The sequence below is a fragment of the Clytia hemisphaerica genome, unplaced genomic scaffold (genome assembly GCF_902728285.1).
Source record: "Clytia hemisphaerica strain Z4C2 unplaced genomic scaffold, Clytia hemisphaerica genome assembly, whole genome shotgun sequence".
NCBI classification, from domain to species: Eukaryota; Metazoa; Cnidaria; class Hydrozoa; order Leptothecata; family Clytiidae; genus Clytia; species Clytia hemisphaerica.
In genome coordinates this window covers 912,374-930,221 of record NW_027103414.1, presented here as the reverse complement: position 1 = coordinate 930,221, position 17,848 = coordinate 912,374, and the positions used below count along the sequence as shown (strand labels likewise).

General features: G+C 35.4%; 1 pseudogene; it reads left to right on the top strand.

Moving 5' to 3' along the window:
- The first annotated feature begins 3,065 nt into the window (after positions 1-3,065).
- LOC136797454 (uncharacterized) lies at positions 3,066-5,439 on the top strand (annotated as a pseudogene).
- The last annotated feature ends 12,409 nt before the right edge of the window (positions 5,440-17,848 follow it).

Genomic DNA, 17,848 nt, shown 5'->3' with positions numbered 1-17,848 from the left:
GAATGTATGTTGGGACTTATTGCCCAGTTTGCACCGTCTTTAATCCGGAACGAAATCATTAAGCACTCAACTAGTCTCTCCTGGATCTGCAAAGGATTAGAAAACATTTCAACTTCGTCCAGTCCGAAGCGAACTTTCTAAGTCTGTTTAACATTACACGTATACCAGATGAACGCTATGAAACCTTTTATCAGAGAATAGTTGCTCACCTAGAGGACAATCTCCTAACCGTTGCTTCTTGTCTCTACCACGATGGAGCTTTACCTACAACGGACAAAATCATGTCTCCCACCACCGAGAGATTGGCAGTTTACTTGTGGTTACAGCTCATCGATAGCCGCTTACCAGCATACGTTGCTCGAATTTATACACACGATCTCCAATCGTACACGCTGAAAGACATCCAACTTCGACTCTCCCAATCCATGGACTCCATTCCTACTGAACTCTCCACACAAGAAGAAATTCAGATCCAGTACACGAAATCTAAGTACCAATATTCTTCAGGAAGTCGTACCCATAATAAAAAACAATCTTCACGACAACAATCTTCATCGAAGCCCAACAAAGCCTGTTCCTTATGCAAAGCCGCAAAGCGACAGTATGCAGGACACAACATTAATGACTGCTGTTTTCTCTCGAAATTCGAAAAAATGGAAATGGCTAAAGCGTTCCAAGTGACTATTGACTATGAGTCAGATGGAGACAATGAAAATGAATCTTCTGACATCAATTTTTTCGAAACGAGCATGTCCGTTACAAGTGAAACCAAGTTCGATTGTTTGGAGACTAAAGAACAGAAAGTTGAATGTGACACGCCTCCTTTCTTTTTCGCATTTTACAAGCACCACCCATGTCATATCGTCACACGGGTGCAGCGTCGTCCGTCGTGTCTCAAGCTTTCGTAAAACGTTCGGTAATTGACATAAAAAAGACTGTCCATTCAGCTCGCTCAGCCGACAAGTCCAATTTACCAGTACTAGGAGAAGTTTATTTTACGTTAAACTTTGGAAATTTAGACCTTCCCGTTACAGCGTTAGTAATTGCCCCGCAGGGGCTTTTGTTGCTTCACGTAGCGGACTTGCTCGCCAGAAAAATATTCATGATTCATGTTCATGTTGTTTCTTCCGATTCTGAGCGGGCCGCCGTGGTTAAAAAATGTTCGCGCGCGATATCTCTTTTGTTGCTACATATATTGATTTCCTAGCTATGCACGGACAGAGAAGGTAGGTTTTCCTAGCTATTCCATCCACGATGGTTGAAATTTGACAATGACTTGCATTTTGTTTTGTCTGTGCTTTTTTTGCTGAACAAGAAAACAGAAAAAGGTATATATATATTCAAATATCTATGAAAATGTCTAAGAAAAATCATGATGAGCCTTCTTCGGAAGGAATATCTCAGAAATTTATTGAGCCTTCTTCAGTTTCTGATGAAGGAATTTCTCAGAAAATTATTGATGAGCTTTCTTCAGAGGAAGAACAGATAGATCAGGAGAGGTACGTGTACAAAAATGATAGAGGTAATAGAGACTTACATTTTATGAATTTGTGTAGACACCAAGATTCAGTGTATACATGTGCAGTAGACTCATTTTTGGAAATAGCATATACTACGTTTGGCCCATACATTGCTGAAATTGAGACACAGAAGAGCTTATTCTTTGATTTGTTAACAAATTGTTTGAAGTCATACAGTATCATTTTGAATGCAGACATCACAGACAATAGAGAAAATGAAGAAAACTTGTCTATTATTCGTCAGCCTGTTTGGGACTTCTTAATTGCAAATTGCACATCTTTTGAAAAACGTGATTGCGATGCTGAGTTTTCTCAGATTTTTTTCAGGAAGTATTGTTCGTAATTTTTCAGAGCAAGAGAAAGCTTTATTTGAGACACGTTACAGAATGGAGGGATCATGCCCTAACTGTGGTGAAGAATTAATTCGTCAATGTAGTATATTTTTGAATTACATTTCAGAATTAAACTTAAATCTTTTAGATGACTTTTATAATTGGCAAAATCTTTTAAACCCAGTTATGATTGATAAATCAATAATGTGCAGTAGTTGTGGGAATATTTCTCACGATACATCGCTAGTGTCATTTGTTGCACCTACAATCTACCTTGTAGAATTTGGAGGTGATTATGATATAGAATTTGGACAGAATTTGGTTTTAAATGATCAAAACTATGTGCTGAGAGGTCTTGTTAGACATAAAGGAGCCCACTTTTCATGTGCTGTATTAGATGATAACAATTGGATCTATATTGATGATTTACATGAAAAAACATTTTGTTGCGAAAGCTTGCGTCAACTTTATGAGATTCAAAAAGATGGATGGTTTTTTGCATTTACATAAAGGAAAACATTTCTGAATCAAAACTAATTTTGTACATTTTGAGATAGCTAGCACTTTGAGGAAAGAAAGATGGGCAAAGATGATTTAAAGGACTATCCATTAAGAAGCAAAAGCAAAAAAATTGAGGAAGATAAAGCCTGAGATCGATAAAAGATATTATGCAAATAATAAGGAACATATTAATTTGAAAAGGAAGAATTATTACAAAAACAACTGTGAGGATAAAAAAAACTATTATGAAAAGACAAAAGACAAGCGTAAGGAATATTTAGCCAAAACAAAAGATTTGCAAAAACAAAAGCGTCAGGAATATTTCGCCAAAACTAAAGATTTGCGTAAAGAAAAACAAAAAGAATATTATGAGAAGAATAAAGATAGAATAAAGGCTCAACGTGAGCGTAATCATGATAAAACAAAAGATTTGCGTAAAGAAAAATAAAAAGAATATTATGAGAAGAATAAAGAAAAAATAAAGGCTCAGCAGCGTGAACGTAATCATGATAAAACAAAAGATTTGCGTAAAGAGAAACAAAAAGAATATTATGAGAAACAAAAAGAATATTATGAGAAACAAAAAGAATATTATGAGAAGAATAAAGAGAAAATAAAGGCTCAGCAGCGTGAACGTAATCATGCTAAAAAAAGGCAAAATACAGAAAAGAATGGCGACTTTTTGGGTGATCAATTTCACAAAAAATTAGAAATGACTACTTTTCAGTGCAACACTTGTAAGGAAGGCTGGCCACTTTGTAAGACTCCAAATGATAAAAGTAATTATGAATGCGTACGATGTAAAAGAGATAAAACTCGGCCAAAGAAATTTAGTATTGAAAATGATATGATTCCAAGTAAAGTTCCACTGGAACTGCAAGGTTTAACACAGGTTGAAGAAATGCTTATTGCTAGAGCATTTCCTATTATTCAAGTTTATACTAAGCCAAATGGAGGGCAAAAAGCTTATAAAGGACATGTTCTAACTTTACCGCATGATGTTCAGCACATTGCTAATGTTTTGCCAAGATATCCCAGTGATATACCAGTTATCGTTTTTAAAATTGATGGGAAAGATAACAGATCAAGAGACCTAAGAGTGCGGAGACAAAAAGTTCTTGATGCATTAGTGTGGCTAACCGGAAAGAATAGTATGGGGGAACCAAATAACCCAAGGTACCAAAATGTGACTATTGATAGAAGTAGATTTGATAAATTGCCTGAAGATGATTATTTGCAAATGCCATTGAATGTAGACTTCAATCAAGAAGAGGTTGAAGATGATGATTTAGATAATGAGGGAATTCTTCCTGATTTTGGTCCAAATTCTGAGGATAGTGAAGAAAAAACTTATGATTGCAATACTGAAATGGGGAGTTTTATTCCAATTAAAGTAAAAACTAAGAAAGAAAAAGATATAATTAATGATTCAATTTTGAATCCAGAATCTGTTAAGATAGGCAACGAGCCTTTAAATGAGTTCACTACAGAGTATTTGGCTACTTTAGCTTTTCCAACACTTTTCCCAGATGGTAAAGGAGATCCAACCAATTCAAGCATCAGAAGGTCTATTGCTAAAAGTGATACAGAATCTTTTTCTGAAAAGATTAAACATTTGATAAAATTTGCTGAAATGATAGATGGGAAATGGGTATACAGATTTGCAGCCCATCCTCGATTTGGGTTTTGGGCTTACAATATGCTTTATCGTAGACGTCTGTTGGGACAAGGAAGTTTTTACTTGAAGCAAAATCCAGGAGAAGCTAATTTGACAATTAATGAATTACAGGATATGGTTAGAGAAGGTAGTCATGCTACAATCATGAAAAAGCTAATGAGATATGCGAAGAATGTAACAGGTACAAATGCGTACTGGAATCAGGCTAAAGAAGAATTAAAAGCTACAATTAGTCAGGTTGGTTCTCCAACAATTTTTTGGACTCTGTCATGTGCTGAATTCCATTGGCCAGAATATCATGCATTATTTTCAAATGATAATGATAGCTCAAGTGATACATTGCGAGAAAATATTATTAATAATCCTCATTTGATAGACTGGTTTTTTACTGTCAGAGTTGAAAACTTTGTTAAACTTTGGCTTTATGAGACCTTAGGTGCTGAATGGCACTGGTACAGATTTGAATATGCTGTTATGAGAGGCTCTATCCACTGTCATGGGGTAGCAAAACTTAAAAATGACCCAGGATTGTGCTCTCTTACTCAAAAGGCTTTAGAAGGACATATAGCTGAGAAAGAATTACTAGATTCTGAATTTGAGGATAATGTCAGAGTTGAGCTTGAAACTAAAGTCAATGAAGGAAAAGCAGCAGAAAGGGAAGTTACTGAATATGTTGATTCTATTGTGACAGCTTGTAACCCCTGTACTCCTGAAGAAGGCTGGGTAAAACCGAAAGTGCACCCATGCAAAAAAAAAGTTGAAGACATTCATGAAAATGAGCTTGACAATGATTATGCAAATTTAGTAAATAGTGTTCAGAGGCATACTAAGTGCAGTACAGCCTATTGCTTACGTAAAAAGAATGATGATGAACAATATTGTAGATTCAATTTTCCTTTTGAGGATTGCAATGAAACTTATATTGAATTTGAAGAATTGAATTCAAAGAAATATGGTAAGCAGTACAGACCAAAAATTGTATTAAAAAGAAACGACTCAAGAGTAAACAGGCATCAGAGATTGCAATTGCAATCATGGAGAGCTAATTGCGATATACAACCAATTATAGATTACAATGCATGTTTAGAATATCTTGCTAAGTATGCCTCAAAGGCAGAAAAAATATCAGATGTTGCTCGAGACGCTTTTGTTTCTGTTGTTGAGAATTTAAAAGGAACTGAACAAAATGAGATCTGTTATTCAGAAATTAATGATTAGAGCTGTCGGGGAAAGAGATTTTAGTATACAAGAGGTAATGCACCATATATTATCATTAAAACTGGTCAGTTCATCTTTTCAAGTTGTTAATGTTTCGGTTGACGGATCTCGAAAGGTTGAAATCAATAATGAGGATGTCCTTACTGAAGCTTCAACTGTTGATAATTATGCTAACAGGGCTAAACCTTGAAGGATGTGGATGCATTCGTTTTTAGATAGCAATTTTATGCAATTTGTTTCAAACTATTCAGTGCAAAAAGATGTTTTGAAAAACGTAAGAAGCCAGTTATTGTTAGAGCCTTCCCAACACCATCATTTGATCCAAAAGGACCTAATTTTTATGTATTTGCAAATACCAACTGCTAAAATACAAACCATGGAGGACCAGGATTAGTGATGCTTGGGATGGTTTAAGTGAGAATGATACTGATATGTTTTGCCAAAAATGGAATGAGTTTTTTGCAAACTGATTTAGGTCAAAGTGTTGTCCCTAATTGGAGAAGAGAATTTAATAATGCTGAATTATATTTTGAAAGGTCAGAAACTGATGAGTTTGAAGAGAATGTTGAAGGGGAACGTGAAGAATGGATGCACTTAGCTGATTTATGTGCGAAATAACAACGAAATTAATCAAGATGAGCCATCTCATAACGATTTAGAATATTGGCAGTCTTGTAGAAATAATTACACTGAAGAGCAGATTGGAAATATGGTTTCTTGGCTTGACAAAAGAAAAGCCGAAATGTCTGAGAACCCAGTTGAACAAGTGTTTGAACTAAAAGTAGACTCCCTTAATGAGTCGCAAAGAAAAGCATTTGATATATTATTAGATCATGATATGAATCAGAGAGATCAGCTATTCATGATGATTACCGGGTTTAGCAGGGAGTGGAAAAAGTTACTTAATTAATAACATTAGAGCTTTACTGAAAGAGAAATGTATTGTATCAGCCTACTTTGGAATAGCTGCATTTAATATTAATGGTAAGACTTTTGCATTCTTTATTGAATCTTCCAATAAGAGGAAAAAACCGAAACGATTTGAAGGGTCCTGCACTCTTACGACTACAAGAAAGACTCAGTGGAATTAGATATATGATTATTGATGAGTATTCTGTTGTTGGTCAAAATATGCTAGGATGGATAGATAAACGGTGTAGACAAGGAACAGGTGAATCAGACAAAGCTTTTGGTGGAATATCTATAATCTTGGTAGGAGACATTGCTCAATTACCCCCTGTTGGAGATGAAGTATTGTATCATAAGAAACCTAGAAGTGAAATTGGTACATTGGGTTTTTTGCATGTATAGAAGGTTTACGACTGTGATAAAGCTGACAGTAAATGAAAGATCTAAAGGTGATGATTTTGAGCAGGTAAAATTCAAAGCTGCCTTATTGAGATTAAGAAACGGTGATTCAACTGAGGAAGATTGGCAGATGTTCTTATCTAGGACACCTGCCAATTTGACTAATAATTTAAATTTAAAAGACTTTGTGAAATTATCTTTTTCAAATGAGAAAGTTGCTTCCGATAACCATGAAGCATTGATGAGCTTAAATGTCCCAGTGGCACAAATTAATGCAAGACACAGTAATAAAGAATCAGCTAAACTTTCTTCAGACGACATGGGTGGATTTAGAACCTAAGGTATTTTTAAGCATCGGTGCAAGAGTAATGTTGACTAGAAACCTTTGGACAGACCAAGGAACTTTGTAATGGGTCAATGGGAATAGTTAAAATATTATTTATCAAGAAGGAGATTCTCCTCCAAATCTACCTATAGCTTGTTATTGTTCAATTTGACTCTTTTTATAAATACCCATTTACATTGCGTAATTGTTTTACTTTAGCGTATAAACAAGGCCTTAAAAATCGAACGTGTCTCGGAATTGAATGACAAATTTTAGTTGGTTGATTTTGCTGCTGCAGTTTTATTGTTGTTTCCAACTTTTTTTAATTATTATTGTCTTGCGAACTTGTTCAGGTAATCTCATCCTGTTGTTGAAATGTATCCTGTAGATGACTGATGTTGTTTTTTCTAAAGCCTGAGTTCCTAGTGTGACTAACTGATGGATGGCGTAAGGAATGGCGAAGGAAGGCGAAAACCCTATAATAACTGCGACAGACCAAATTTTCTAGGGTTAAGATAAGATACTTGAAAACTAAAATTTGGTTTTGGGGAAGATTTTCGAAACTATTGGCCAAATATCAAATTTCCAGGAAGACTATGCCTGGAATAGTGTTTAAAAAAAGGTCCTTGCTGGATGGATGGAACAGCTTTTTTTCCATGTCGCCCCACCACGCTCTGCTAGTATGCTAAATAATTATAATAACGAAAATTTACCATGATCACTGAAACCCCAATTTTCCTTAATGATCATTACCTATCTTCTGTCTGCCCAGTCTACTGTAAAAACACCTTTCAAAAATTTTGGAAAACGTGCTTGGTTTTTGGAATTGCCGCCATATTTATTGTTTTTGAGGGGCCAGCACAGACCAAAAGCTGTTTGATATGCGTGTGGGCGTGAAGAAAAAGTGAAATTTAAACCGGCGGTGTACAAAATTTTGACCCCCCCCCCGGGGGGGGGGCGCGCACTACGTTGACGGCCACGGGGACGTCCGCTGGAGTTTGAAAAATGACTTGTCAGATATGAGTTTTGGCAAATTTGGACCCTGTCAAATAAAATAATTTCATTTCACCCTAAAAGTGGCCACAATTCTAAACATAAAAAAGGCAGAAAAGGTAGACGAAAAATTGAATTTTTTTTTAATCTTCACCCTGAAAGTTGTCAAAAATTACAAAAAGTCGACCCTATCAGATCAAGATATCTACAGAGCCTAAAAAGGACCCGACCACGCACGTTCTCTACCCAATTTGCCTGAAGAGTCCCCCCCCCCGGGCTCTTGACAAGGGGGACTGGAATTCCCGAGTTATTTTTTCCGATTATATTTTTAATGTCAATTGACATCATAATTTCCTCATGACTATCATAATTTTAAAAAAGTGAGAATTAGCCGCCCTGGGAACGAGTTTGTAAAATTTCTTGATTTTGCCCTAAATAGATGAATAGAACAATAGACTTTTCATGAATTACGCACGAACATCTCTTCCTCGTATTCAAACATTTCCGTGGTGATTATGTCCTTGAGCTTAAATGATTTTTGCCCGAAAGGGCTTTTGTTGCTTCACGTAGGATTTGCTCGCCAAAAAATTCAGATGTTGATGTTGTTTTTTCTCAGGCGGGCCGCCGTGGTTTCAAAATGTTCACGCGTGCGGCTTACTTTACTTTGCGGCGTCGAATAACTACTATATATACTAACCCTACAGAAGGTATTTCCGAGCTATCCCGAATCATTTGGACAGTTCACAGTCAAGAATCAAGAAAACAGAGGGTATATCTAAAATCTTGAAAATGTCAAAGATTTGATAGTAACATGCTTGAAAATGTTTCAGCCTTCTTATGAAGGAAATTTCAGGAAATATTGATCAGCCTTCTTATGAAGGAATTTCTCAGAAATATAGTCGAAGGTTTAGTAGAAGGACACATAGATCAGAATGATTACATGTACAATAATATAGAGGTAATAGAGCCTACATTTTATGAATTCATGTAGACGGCAAGAATCAGTGTATACGTGTGCAGTAGATTCGTTTTTGGAAGTAGCATATTCTACGTTTGGCTCTTATGTTGCCAAAATTGAGACACAGAGCTTATTTTTTGATTTGTTAACAGATTCTTTGAGGTCTTACAGTATCATTTTAAATTTCAGACATTACAGACGATAGAGAAAATGAGGAAAATTTATCTGTCATTCGCCAACCTGTTTGGGATTTTTAATTACAAACTGTACACTTTTGAAAATCGTGATGCCAATGCAGAGTTTTCTCAAATTTTTCAGGACAGACTGTTTGTAATCTTCAGTCCAGGAGAAAGATTTATTTGAGACACGTTACAGATTAGAGGGATTCATGCTCTAACTGTGGTGAAGAATTGGTACGTCAATGTAGTACATTTTTAAATTACGTTTCAGAATTAAACTTGCGTCTTTTAGATGACTTTAATAAATGGCAAAACCTTTTAAGCCCAATTACGATTGATAAATCAATAATGTGCAGGTGTGAAAATATTTCTAGAGATACAGCATTAGTGTCATTTGTTACTCCTAAAATCTACCTTGTAGAATTTGGAGGTGATAATGAGATAAAATATGATAAGAATTTGGTCTTAAATGATCAAAACTATGCCTTGAGGGTTCTTGTTAGACATAAAGGAAACCACTTTTCATGTGCTGTATTAGATAATAACGAATGGATCTATATTGATGATTTAAATGAAACAACTTTTCGCTATGAAAGCTTGCATCAACTTTATGAGATTCAAACGGGTGGATGGTTTTTTTGCATATTTTCACTTAAAGCTAACAACTCTTTTAATCAAAGCGCTCTGAACTTTGGCGAAAGCCTAATATTCACTGCAAAATTTCACCTATGACTATCATTCTCTCATTAAATAACGTCCGAAACAACAAACCACAATAGATTTGAGTAGACGCACTAGTGGCCTCTATTATATCAAATAACTTAATATATGCAGTGTGCATAGCTGTCAACCTGAAGCGTCTAGAATGCGGTAGAAACAGATTCAAAAAACAGTCAGGAAAAAAATCAGGGAATCGGGAAATTAGGAATAAAAATGTGATATTCGATTCTTTCTAATTCGGGAAATCAGGATATTATTATTGGGAAATCGGGATCGAAAAATCGGGCGAATTTAGACAATGACTTTTCAAATAATTCCGTAATATTCCGATTTAGATAAAGGGTTTAAACGCGCGTCGAGAAATGCGGGAGTCTCCCGCGCAATGCGGGAGAGTTGACAGCTATGTGTCTCTGAAAGCGCCTCAAGGCTACACCCTCACTTGATCTTGAAATTCCTTCTAATTTTCCACTCTTCTAATACACTCAGTCTTAAAACAACAACAAGTAGCCTGGCGGCATTACGGCCCAGCATAAGACGTCTTTCATTGTATCGAATGTACAATATTAATCTGACATCAAGTGGCCTATTCCCGTGACACTTCAAGGCCTCTCGAACATAGTTTTTCATATTTATATTGTTAAAATGTATATTTCTGGTACGCAGCCTCCCTTCTATAGAGGTTTTGTAGATGGCACTGAATAATCTGTAGTATTTCAGATATTGTTTTTTAATAGAAATAACAGCACATGGGTCAAATTCCGTGTTTTCAGGTGTTTCCAATAGGTACGTTTTTTAATAAGAATGTAAGGCAATGTTTATTGTAATGAGCTATAGAGTTTTTTTTTTAAAAAATATTTTATTTGTAGAACATAGATCTTTCATTTTACAGTTATTAGTATTTTGTAATTATTCCAGTTATATTAGTAATGCTCTTTTTATCTCCTTGAAAAAAATAAACGTCTACAAAAATTAATCTCTGTTCCTCCGTTAAGTGCAACCTGAAAAACATCTCGCTTAAAAGCCTTTTTATAAAAAATGATTTTACCATGCACATTCTTCTACCTGGTTCGGAGCTAAAACGCACCTTCATTTCATATTTCAGCGTTTATTTCGAATTTTGAAAACACTACCTTAAAGGAAAAATTTGGGGATGGGCCAAAAAATTTTTCAGAGGGAATTTATTGGCGGATGGACGAAAAAACTAAATTTGCGGGAATTTAATTTAGCGGTCGTTTAAAATTACCTTAAGATGGCGTCAAAACAGCGAAAAAAATAGCAAAACAACTTAAAGAGATCATATTTTCAAAATGTTTAATTTGGCGGGAATTTAATTTGGCGGATGGCGGAAAAAAGAAATTTTGGCGGATTTCAGTCAAATCCGCCAAATCCGCCAAATTTTCTTTCCGCCAAAATTTCTTCCTTTAAGGTATTCGAAAACCCTGATCTACTTTCTTTTACTTTAAAAAGATTCTATTAAAAAAAGGGAAGGGTTTAAGAAGTCTAGAAAGCCCTTTACTGGGAAGTGACGAGCCAACCTTAAAACCTCGATATATTGAACGAAGGTCAAATTGCCTAGTTCCATTAAAGTTGCCGATCGAACTACGATAAGCTTCGATCGATATCATGATTTTTCGCCTAAAGATTACTTTGCGAAGGGAAGAACAAAAAAAATGACACAGGAAACTCCCAGGAAACTTCAATGAATTTTAAAAACGGTATTGTAACCGAGTAAGCTGATTGAGTTAGTAAGTTTAGTAAGCTAAGTTTAGTAAGATTTGGCTGTTTGGCTGTTTAGTATGTATACACTCCACCGAAGCTCGGTGGTTTCGGCGTTGATTCCAAAACGAAAAAGAAAATATAAAACACGTCAATTTCTTATGAATGCTTCTCTCCTAAAAGGGGAGTTTTATCATCGGTTAAGAAAATCGAGTTGTGTACTCGGGACTTATTTAAACACTAACTATCAAGTTATGTACTCGGTAACTTTATTTTATTGGAAATGTTAAATAACTCGATACTTATTTCATAAACAGATTCATTGAGTTTGGAATAGTCATAATCGAAGCATGCGTCGCTTCATAATTCGAGACTAACTCGATATTTATAACTCGATAAGATTATAAGCCCCTAAAAAGGCAGGGGAATAATTTTTCAGTGACTTTTATACTTAATGAGCCTATTTTTTTTTCATGTCCTTGTCCTTTTGAGAGAGAGAGAGCGAGATAGGAGGGGGTGTAAATTTTTTTTCATCACAAGTTAATTTATAATGGAGCCCCCCATCCACATTTAATCAAAATCGGAAAGAGAAAACAAAATTCAAATTATTTTAGCAGCCCTAAAATGCAATTTAAGTTTTTAATTATTACAGTAAATAAAAGAAAGACCCCGTCCATTTTTGTTTTTGATCAGAGGGAAGAAATTTTTGTGGTTTTGGGTGTCTGTCAACCACACGAAATTGAATACACAAAAAATTTCTTCAATTTAAAAATTTACTCGACTCCCCTCCAATTAAATTACAACTTGCAGTAAAAAAACATTCAACTCCTGTAAAGGAATTGGAATCAAGATGGATTTCTTTCTTGTCAGTAATATTCGAGTGAGCACTAGAAAAAAATGGAATATATTTTATAAGATTATGTTTCAGTAGAAAAATTTAATCGTTTGTTAAACGAATTGATGAAAGTAAATATGAGTAAAAAACATGTGTTTTTCATTTTTTTATGTCCTAATAACAAGGTGGCTTTATTTTTCTTGATTTTCTAATAAGCGCCGCTTTTGCTCGGATTTAGGTGTGCGTTATTTTGAAAAAAAATCTATAGGTGCAGCGCTTAGGGAGCGCTAAAAGGGGTCATCTGGTTTTTTTAATACATATTACTACACATTGTTTTAAACCAGAAATAGATTAAACATTATGCCATCTAGTCTCAGACTGTGTCATTTTAACCACACACTAAAGTAAGACAAACTATTTTCAGAGCAAACGTAAAAATTGTTATTTTTTCTTTGAGCATTGCTGACTGGTAGTAAAAGCATACTGAAGTTTTCAAAAATTCCATCCAATAGAAGTTGAGAAAAAGGCCAAAAAGGCCAAAAACCACTCTTCCCTAAGGAAAAGCAAGCAAAATTGGGTTTGTTTACCTCCCTTTTAAAAAGCGATGGAGTGCAAAGACAACGCAGAAAAAAAATCCAGAAAACTGGAAAAGGTGTGGAGGGGTCCGACCGACATTGCTATGTTCTCCAAGCAACAACATTAAAAGGGAGCTGCACAGTCTATTTAATAGACACTATTATTTGTTAGCCATTCCAAATATATTGTTTCGGTGTATGGCGGCAATCGAAAATATGTTCCGTTCGCGTCAAAATCACAGCCATTACTTTTTTTACGAGCGCACAAGAGTGTCATTTTGTTATTGTTTTTATTTTCATGATTACATACAGAGTGAAACGAAGGACTGGTTTCTGTAAGCTCTCAAACTTGCTTAAATACCGTGAGTGGTCCTAAATCCGACAGCCCTGCCTAAATCCGATGGGGTCTTTCAAAGATACAAACTAAAATAAAAACAAACCTTTCGCTGTGACGCACGAAGATACCAAAGTATCAATTAACCTGAAAAATTTGATACATTGAACTAATTGAATCAAAACATTAATTGCTTCTTATACAAAACATAATTTTTTATTACAAAATTGTTAATGTTTTAAACACGAGCAACGGATTCAGAATAAATAGAGGTAATTATTATTACAACTCACACTTTTTTTATCACATTAATTGACATCTTGACATTTTAGTCATCTTGTTAGATGTTTTGTTTCATGAGTTCTTGCAATATAGTTTATTGTTCAACTTGGAGAGGGAATCTTTGTAACCATAGAATTTTTTTTCATAGCAGTTATTTGGGGGGTCAGAGTTAGGCAGGGCTGTCGGATTTAGGACCACTCACGGTAGTAAGGGGGCCGTCCATATAGTACGTACGTACGCAAAGATTTTCCAAAAATTTGATACCCCTCCTCCCTTGTACGCAGAGAACAATAGAAATGATGTCATTTAAACAATAGATGTACGCTTTTGCTAAACCCCCTCTCCCCCTTCACTGCGTACGTACTATATGGATGGCCCCAAGCAGTGCCCGCGGGCGAAAGATTTGTATGGATGTGGAAACCGTCCATTTTTCTAAAATGGTATTTGTATTCCAGTTTAGGGGCCGTCGACAAACGCATTTCCTTTTTTTTAACGGCTTCTGGCCGTAAGGGGTGGGAGGGGGTCACTGCAATGCCGTTAAAAAAGTTTAAAAAAAAGGAAAGTCTCACTTACAAATTTCATCAGTCCAAAAAGTAGAAACATGTGAAGAAAGCTAAGACCAAAGCAACCACACAACATTCACCTTATTCCCGGTCACCAATTAATGCTTCGACGAGAAAAATGACCGGTCACGTGACGAAAGTCGGCAATTTTTCCCTCCGCCTCAGTTGACTCCTTGCTCCACCCATCCCGCCCTGACTTGCTGCGGGGCTTGGAGTTTCAAAATTGAAAGGTCACGGCTCAAAACCACATGTTTTTTCCGTGCGAAAAGAAGAACTTTGAGGATTACGAATCGAAGGAACATGGCGGCCATGGACCAGTGAAAGTATTTACTTTTGGAGAATTTTCTTGGCCGCTAAGACGTTGGGGGGGAGGGGGTCTGAACCTTAACGGCCTCAGGCCGTTAAAAAAAAGGAAAGTCGTTTGTCGACGGCCCCTTACTGGTGTGCACGGTTTCAATTTCAATTTGAAGCCACCATTTCTTTATTATTCATTTGCGACCAGCGAAGTCTTGAAGATGGTGGTGTGATTGTTGTAACTGGACCGTAAATGATGTAGAGGATGACCGTAGTAAATTAGGTGATTTCAAAGTATAGTTTTTAGTATTTATTCGCTCGCTCGATGAAAAATTGCAACAATTTTCCGACTTGTCAGACTTGGAATCTTTGTCTGCCAATTTCTTGGTCGGTCGGCTGACACAAACAGAACATATTTTTGATAGTCGCCTATATTAAAAAAATGTCTCAATGATTTAATTAATTACCTTTTGAAAGAAATGTATATGGTATATGATGATAGCAGGGAGCAGATTCGCGAAGGACCCTGCCGACGCACCGGACTTAACGAACACCGGACACGCGAAAGTCCGGTGTAAAATGAGAATTTTTTTTACCACCGGACAATTTCTACACCGGACTTAAGGAAGTCGGATGTCCGGTGTCGGAGAAGGATATTTTTCCCACCGGACAATCAAAACACCCGACGTGACCAGTCCGGTGCGTCCGGTGTTTCTTAATTTTTTGTTTCATAAATGTCCGGCGTTCAAAATTCCCTGTTTGCAACACCGGACTTATTGCATCCGGTGTAGCGAAAGGATACTTTTTGCCACCGGACAAATACACCGGACAGTCCGGTGCGTCGGCAGGGTCCTATTCGCGATTGAGCAAGAAACTACAGTCAGCACCAAATGATGTGGATGTTTGTATTTGCACTATTTGTAATAAATACCCACAGGATCAGCAGGAAAAACTACTTTCAGCATCAATAATGATATGGATAGCTACAACTGGTAAAAAAACGTGTGTGTGAAGCAGTCAAACGTCAAAGATGTAATCAAGACAGAATCCATTAGTTCCATAAAGTTTGAGCAGAATTAGATCACACTTACTAAAGATTAACATTGTCTTATCGCTGAATAAATTCTTTTAGTGAGTTAAACCATAATGATTGGTTGAAAAGTATATCACATGACTTTCCGCGGCAAAGAATTGATGATTAGCCTGTAATCTTTGTTTTCCTCAAATAATGAAACGAGCTCCGTCTACCATGCGAGTTACTTACAGCGGGCACAGTGCAAATGAAAGGCCCTTACGCTAACCGCGCTGGGCCAAAAAAGAAATGTTTATTTTCCAGAAAAATTTGTCCTACAAATCCTACCTAAGTTTACCCTGATTGCGTATATTGTGAAACGTTCTTCTCAAACCTAATTATTCCAAAGTAATCTTGAGGTTGAGTCAGAATATACTCCTCAGTTGTCACGTCCTACTGCCGGACTTTAAGGATGACAGCCAAGAAAAGGACTTTACATCTAATTTCAACTTTAGAACATAATGTTGTTTTAAAAAGCTTTTATCGTCGTAACTAAATGTTACTTATCAAATTATAATGGCTGGCAATAAATGTTTAACTCCGGCGGTTTCGGGGCATTTATAGCTTCAGCTAACTGCTAGTTTTATAGAAAGTAGTTCTAATAAAATCCGCTGGGAGTTAATCACCATGGCAATAACTTCAAAACGAGGCAAGTAATGTTCGTGACGTAATTTATGAAAAGGTATATTTATACTTATGAAAATATTCCAAAAGTTCGAACAAAGTTTTGCTGAGTGACTCTTAAAAATAGAGTAATCCAGGCAGGGCGTCGTGGTTCAAAAAATACAAGACAACAAATCTATCCTTAATTTCTCTTTTTCTTTTTGCTGACGAGTGCAAAATAATAAGCCTTAGAGTGATGCTAGTTACAAAAACAACAAAAATTTGCGTTAAAAAAGCACATTGTTGGTTATTAACAAACATCAATAAAATAAAAGAACATTTGTTAAAATACTGTAATGTTATAATTGAGCTAAGATTGACCAACCAACTCAATCAATCAATCAATCAATCAATCAATCAATCAATCAATCATCAATCAATCAATCAATCAATCAATCAATCAATCAATCAATCAATCAATCAATCAATCAATCAATCAATCAATCAATCAATCAATCAATCAATCAATCAATCAATCAATCAATCAATCAATCAATCCTCGCGTTAAAAAAGTATGAAATTCGAAGTTAATCAAATTATTTGAGTTAGAAAGTTGAAGCAAATTTCAATGGTTTCAAGACACTAAATTGCCAAAAAGGTTGAATAGGCGAGGAAACTCAGTAAAAGAAGGCGGGTATAAGAAAATGCCCCAAATATGAAATCTCTACAGTACAAATTTATACTACACAATAAAAGTAATACACAAACATGAAAACAAAACAAAGAAAGCAATAATGTAAAAATAGCATAAATTGTTATTCACAAAATGTTGTATAAAAAACAGAAAAATAGTCCAAATAACACGTGATAAGTTATTTACTAATTATGACAAGTGCTAAAACAAAAACTTTAAAAATATTCGGCAATACAAAAACAACAGAAAATTTTGGTAACAAAAAAAAAAATTTTAATACAAAAAGCGAGAGATATTACGATATATACTTCCTTTCTCATAAATGCTTTCAATGTGACTCTTTGCATTAAATTTTATAACAAATCCTTTGCTCGCTCGCTGAAATAATTTTGAAGAATCGAATTGGAGAGAGTCGAATATATCCAAAATCTTGTTAAGTTTTAGGTTTTAGAAAAGAAACAGAAAAAGATAAAACAGAAAATTCCAGAATACCAACTAAATACCAAAATTAAAAAATAAAATAAAAACAATAAAATTACTACAGAATTTTAAGAGGTTATAGAAAAATAATTTACAGAAAAATAAACGTAAAATAATTTCTGAAAAAAATACTGATACTTTTCTCCAGTAAAACTTTATAATACATTACACAATTAGGGTTAAAAGGGCTAAAACTCACCAGAATTCATTAAAGGATTGGAGACGAAACCAAAAGCAACATAGTGTAAATCTAGTTTAAAGTTTGTTGTTTTTAACTCACACGAGAATTCTCCTTTGACAAATTTTATTCGGATGCAAATAGATTGAGAATAATATGCCATTTGTAGGGCAGAGTCACAGATAAATTATATAAAATACCAGATGTAGCTTCTCCGTCCCTAACTGAAGCAAAATGATGCGCCATCTTTAGTTTAATAACGTCACAATTTTTGCTTGCGCGAGCTATGAAATTTTTGAAGTAGCGGTAGTATCAAAAGTGAAAACAAGGTCAACTTTCATAACAAATAACGCTTTATTTTGCTTCACCTGCCATGACCTGGGAAAGGTAAGACCACCTGTAGTATTTTATATATGATATCTGTGGGTGGGATATAAAAATGATTAAAAGTTGTGGAAAGCTGATTGGTGATATAAAACATAAAAGGTGT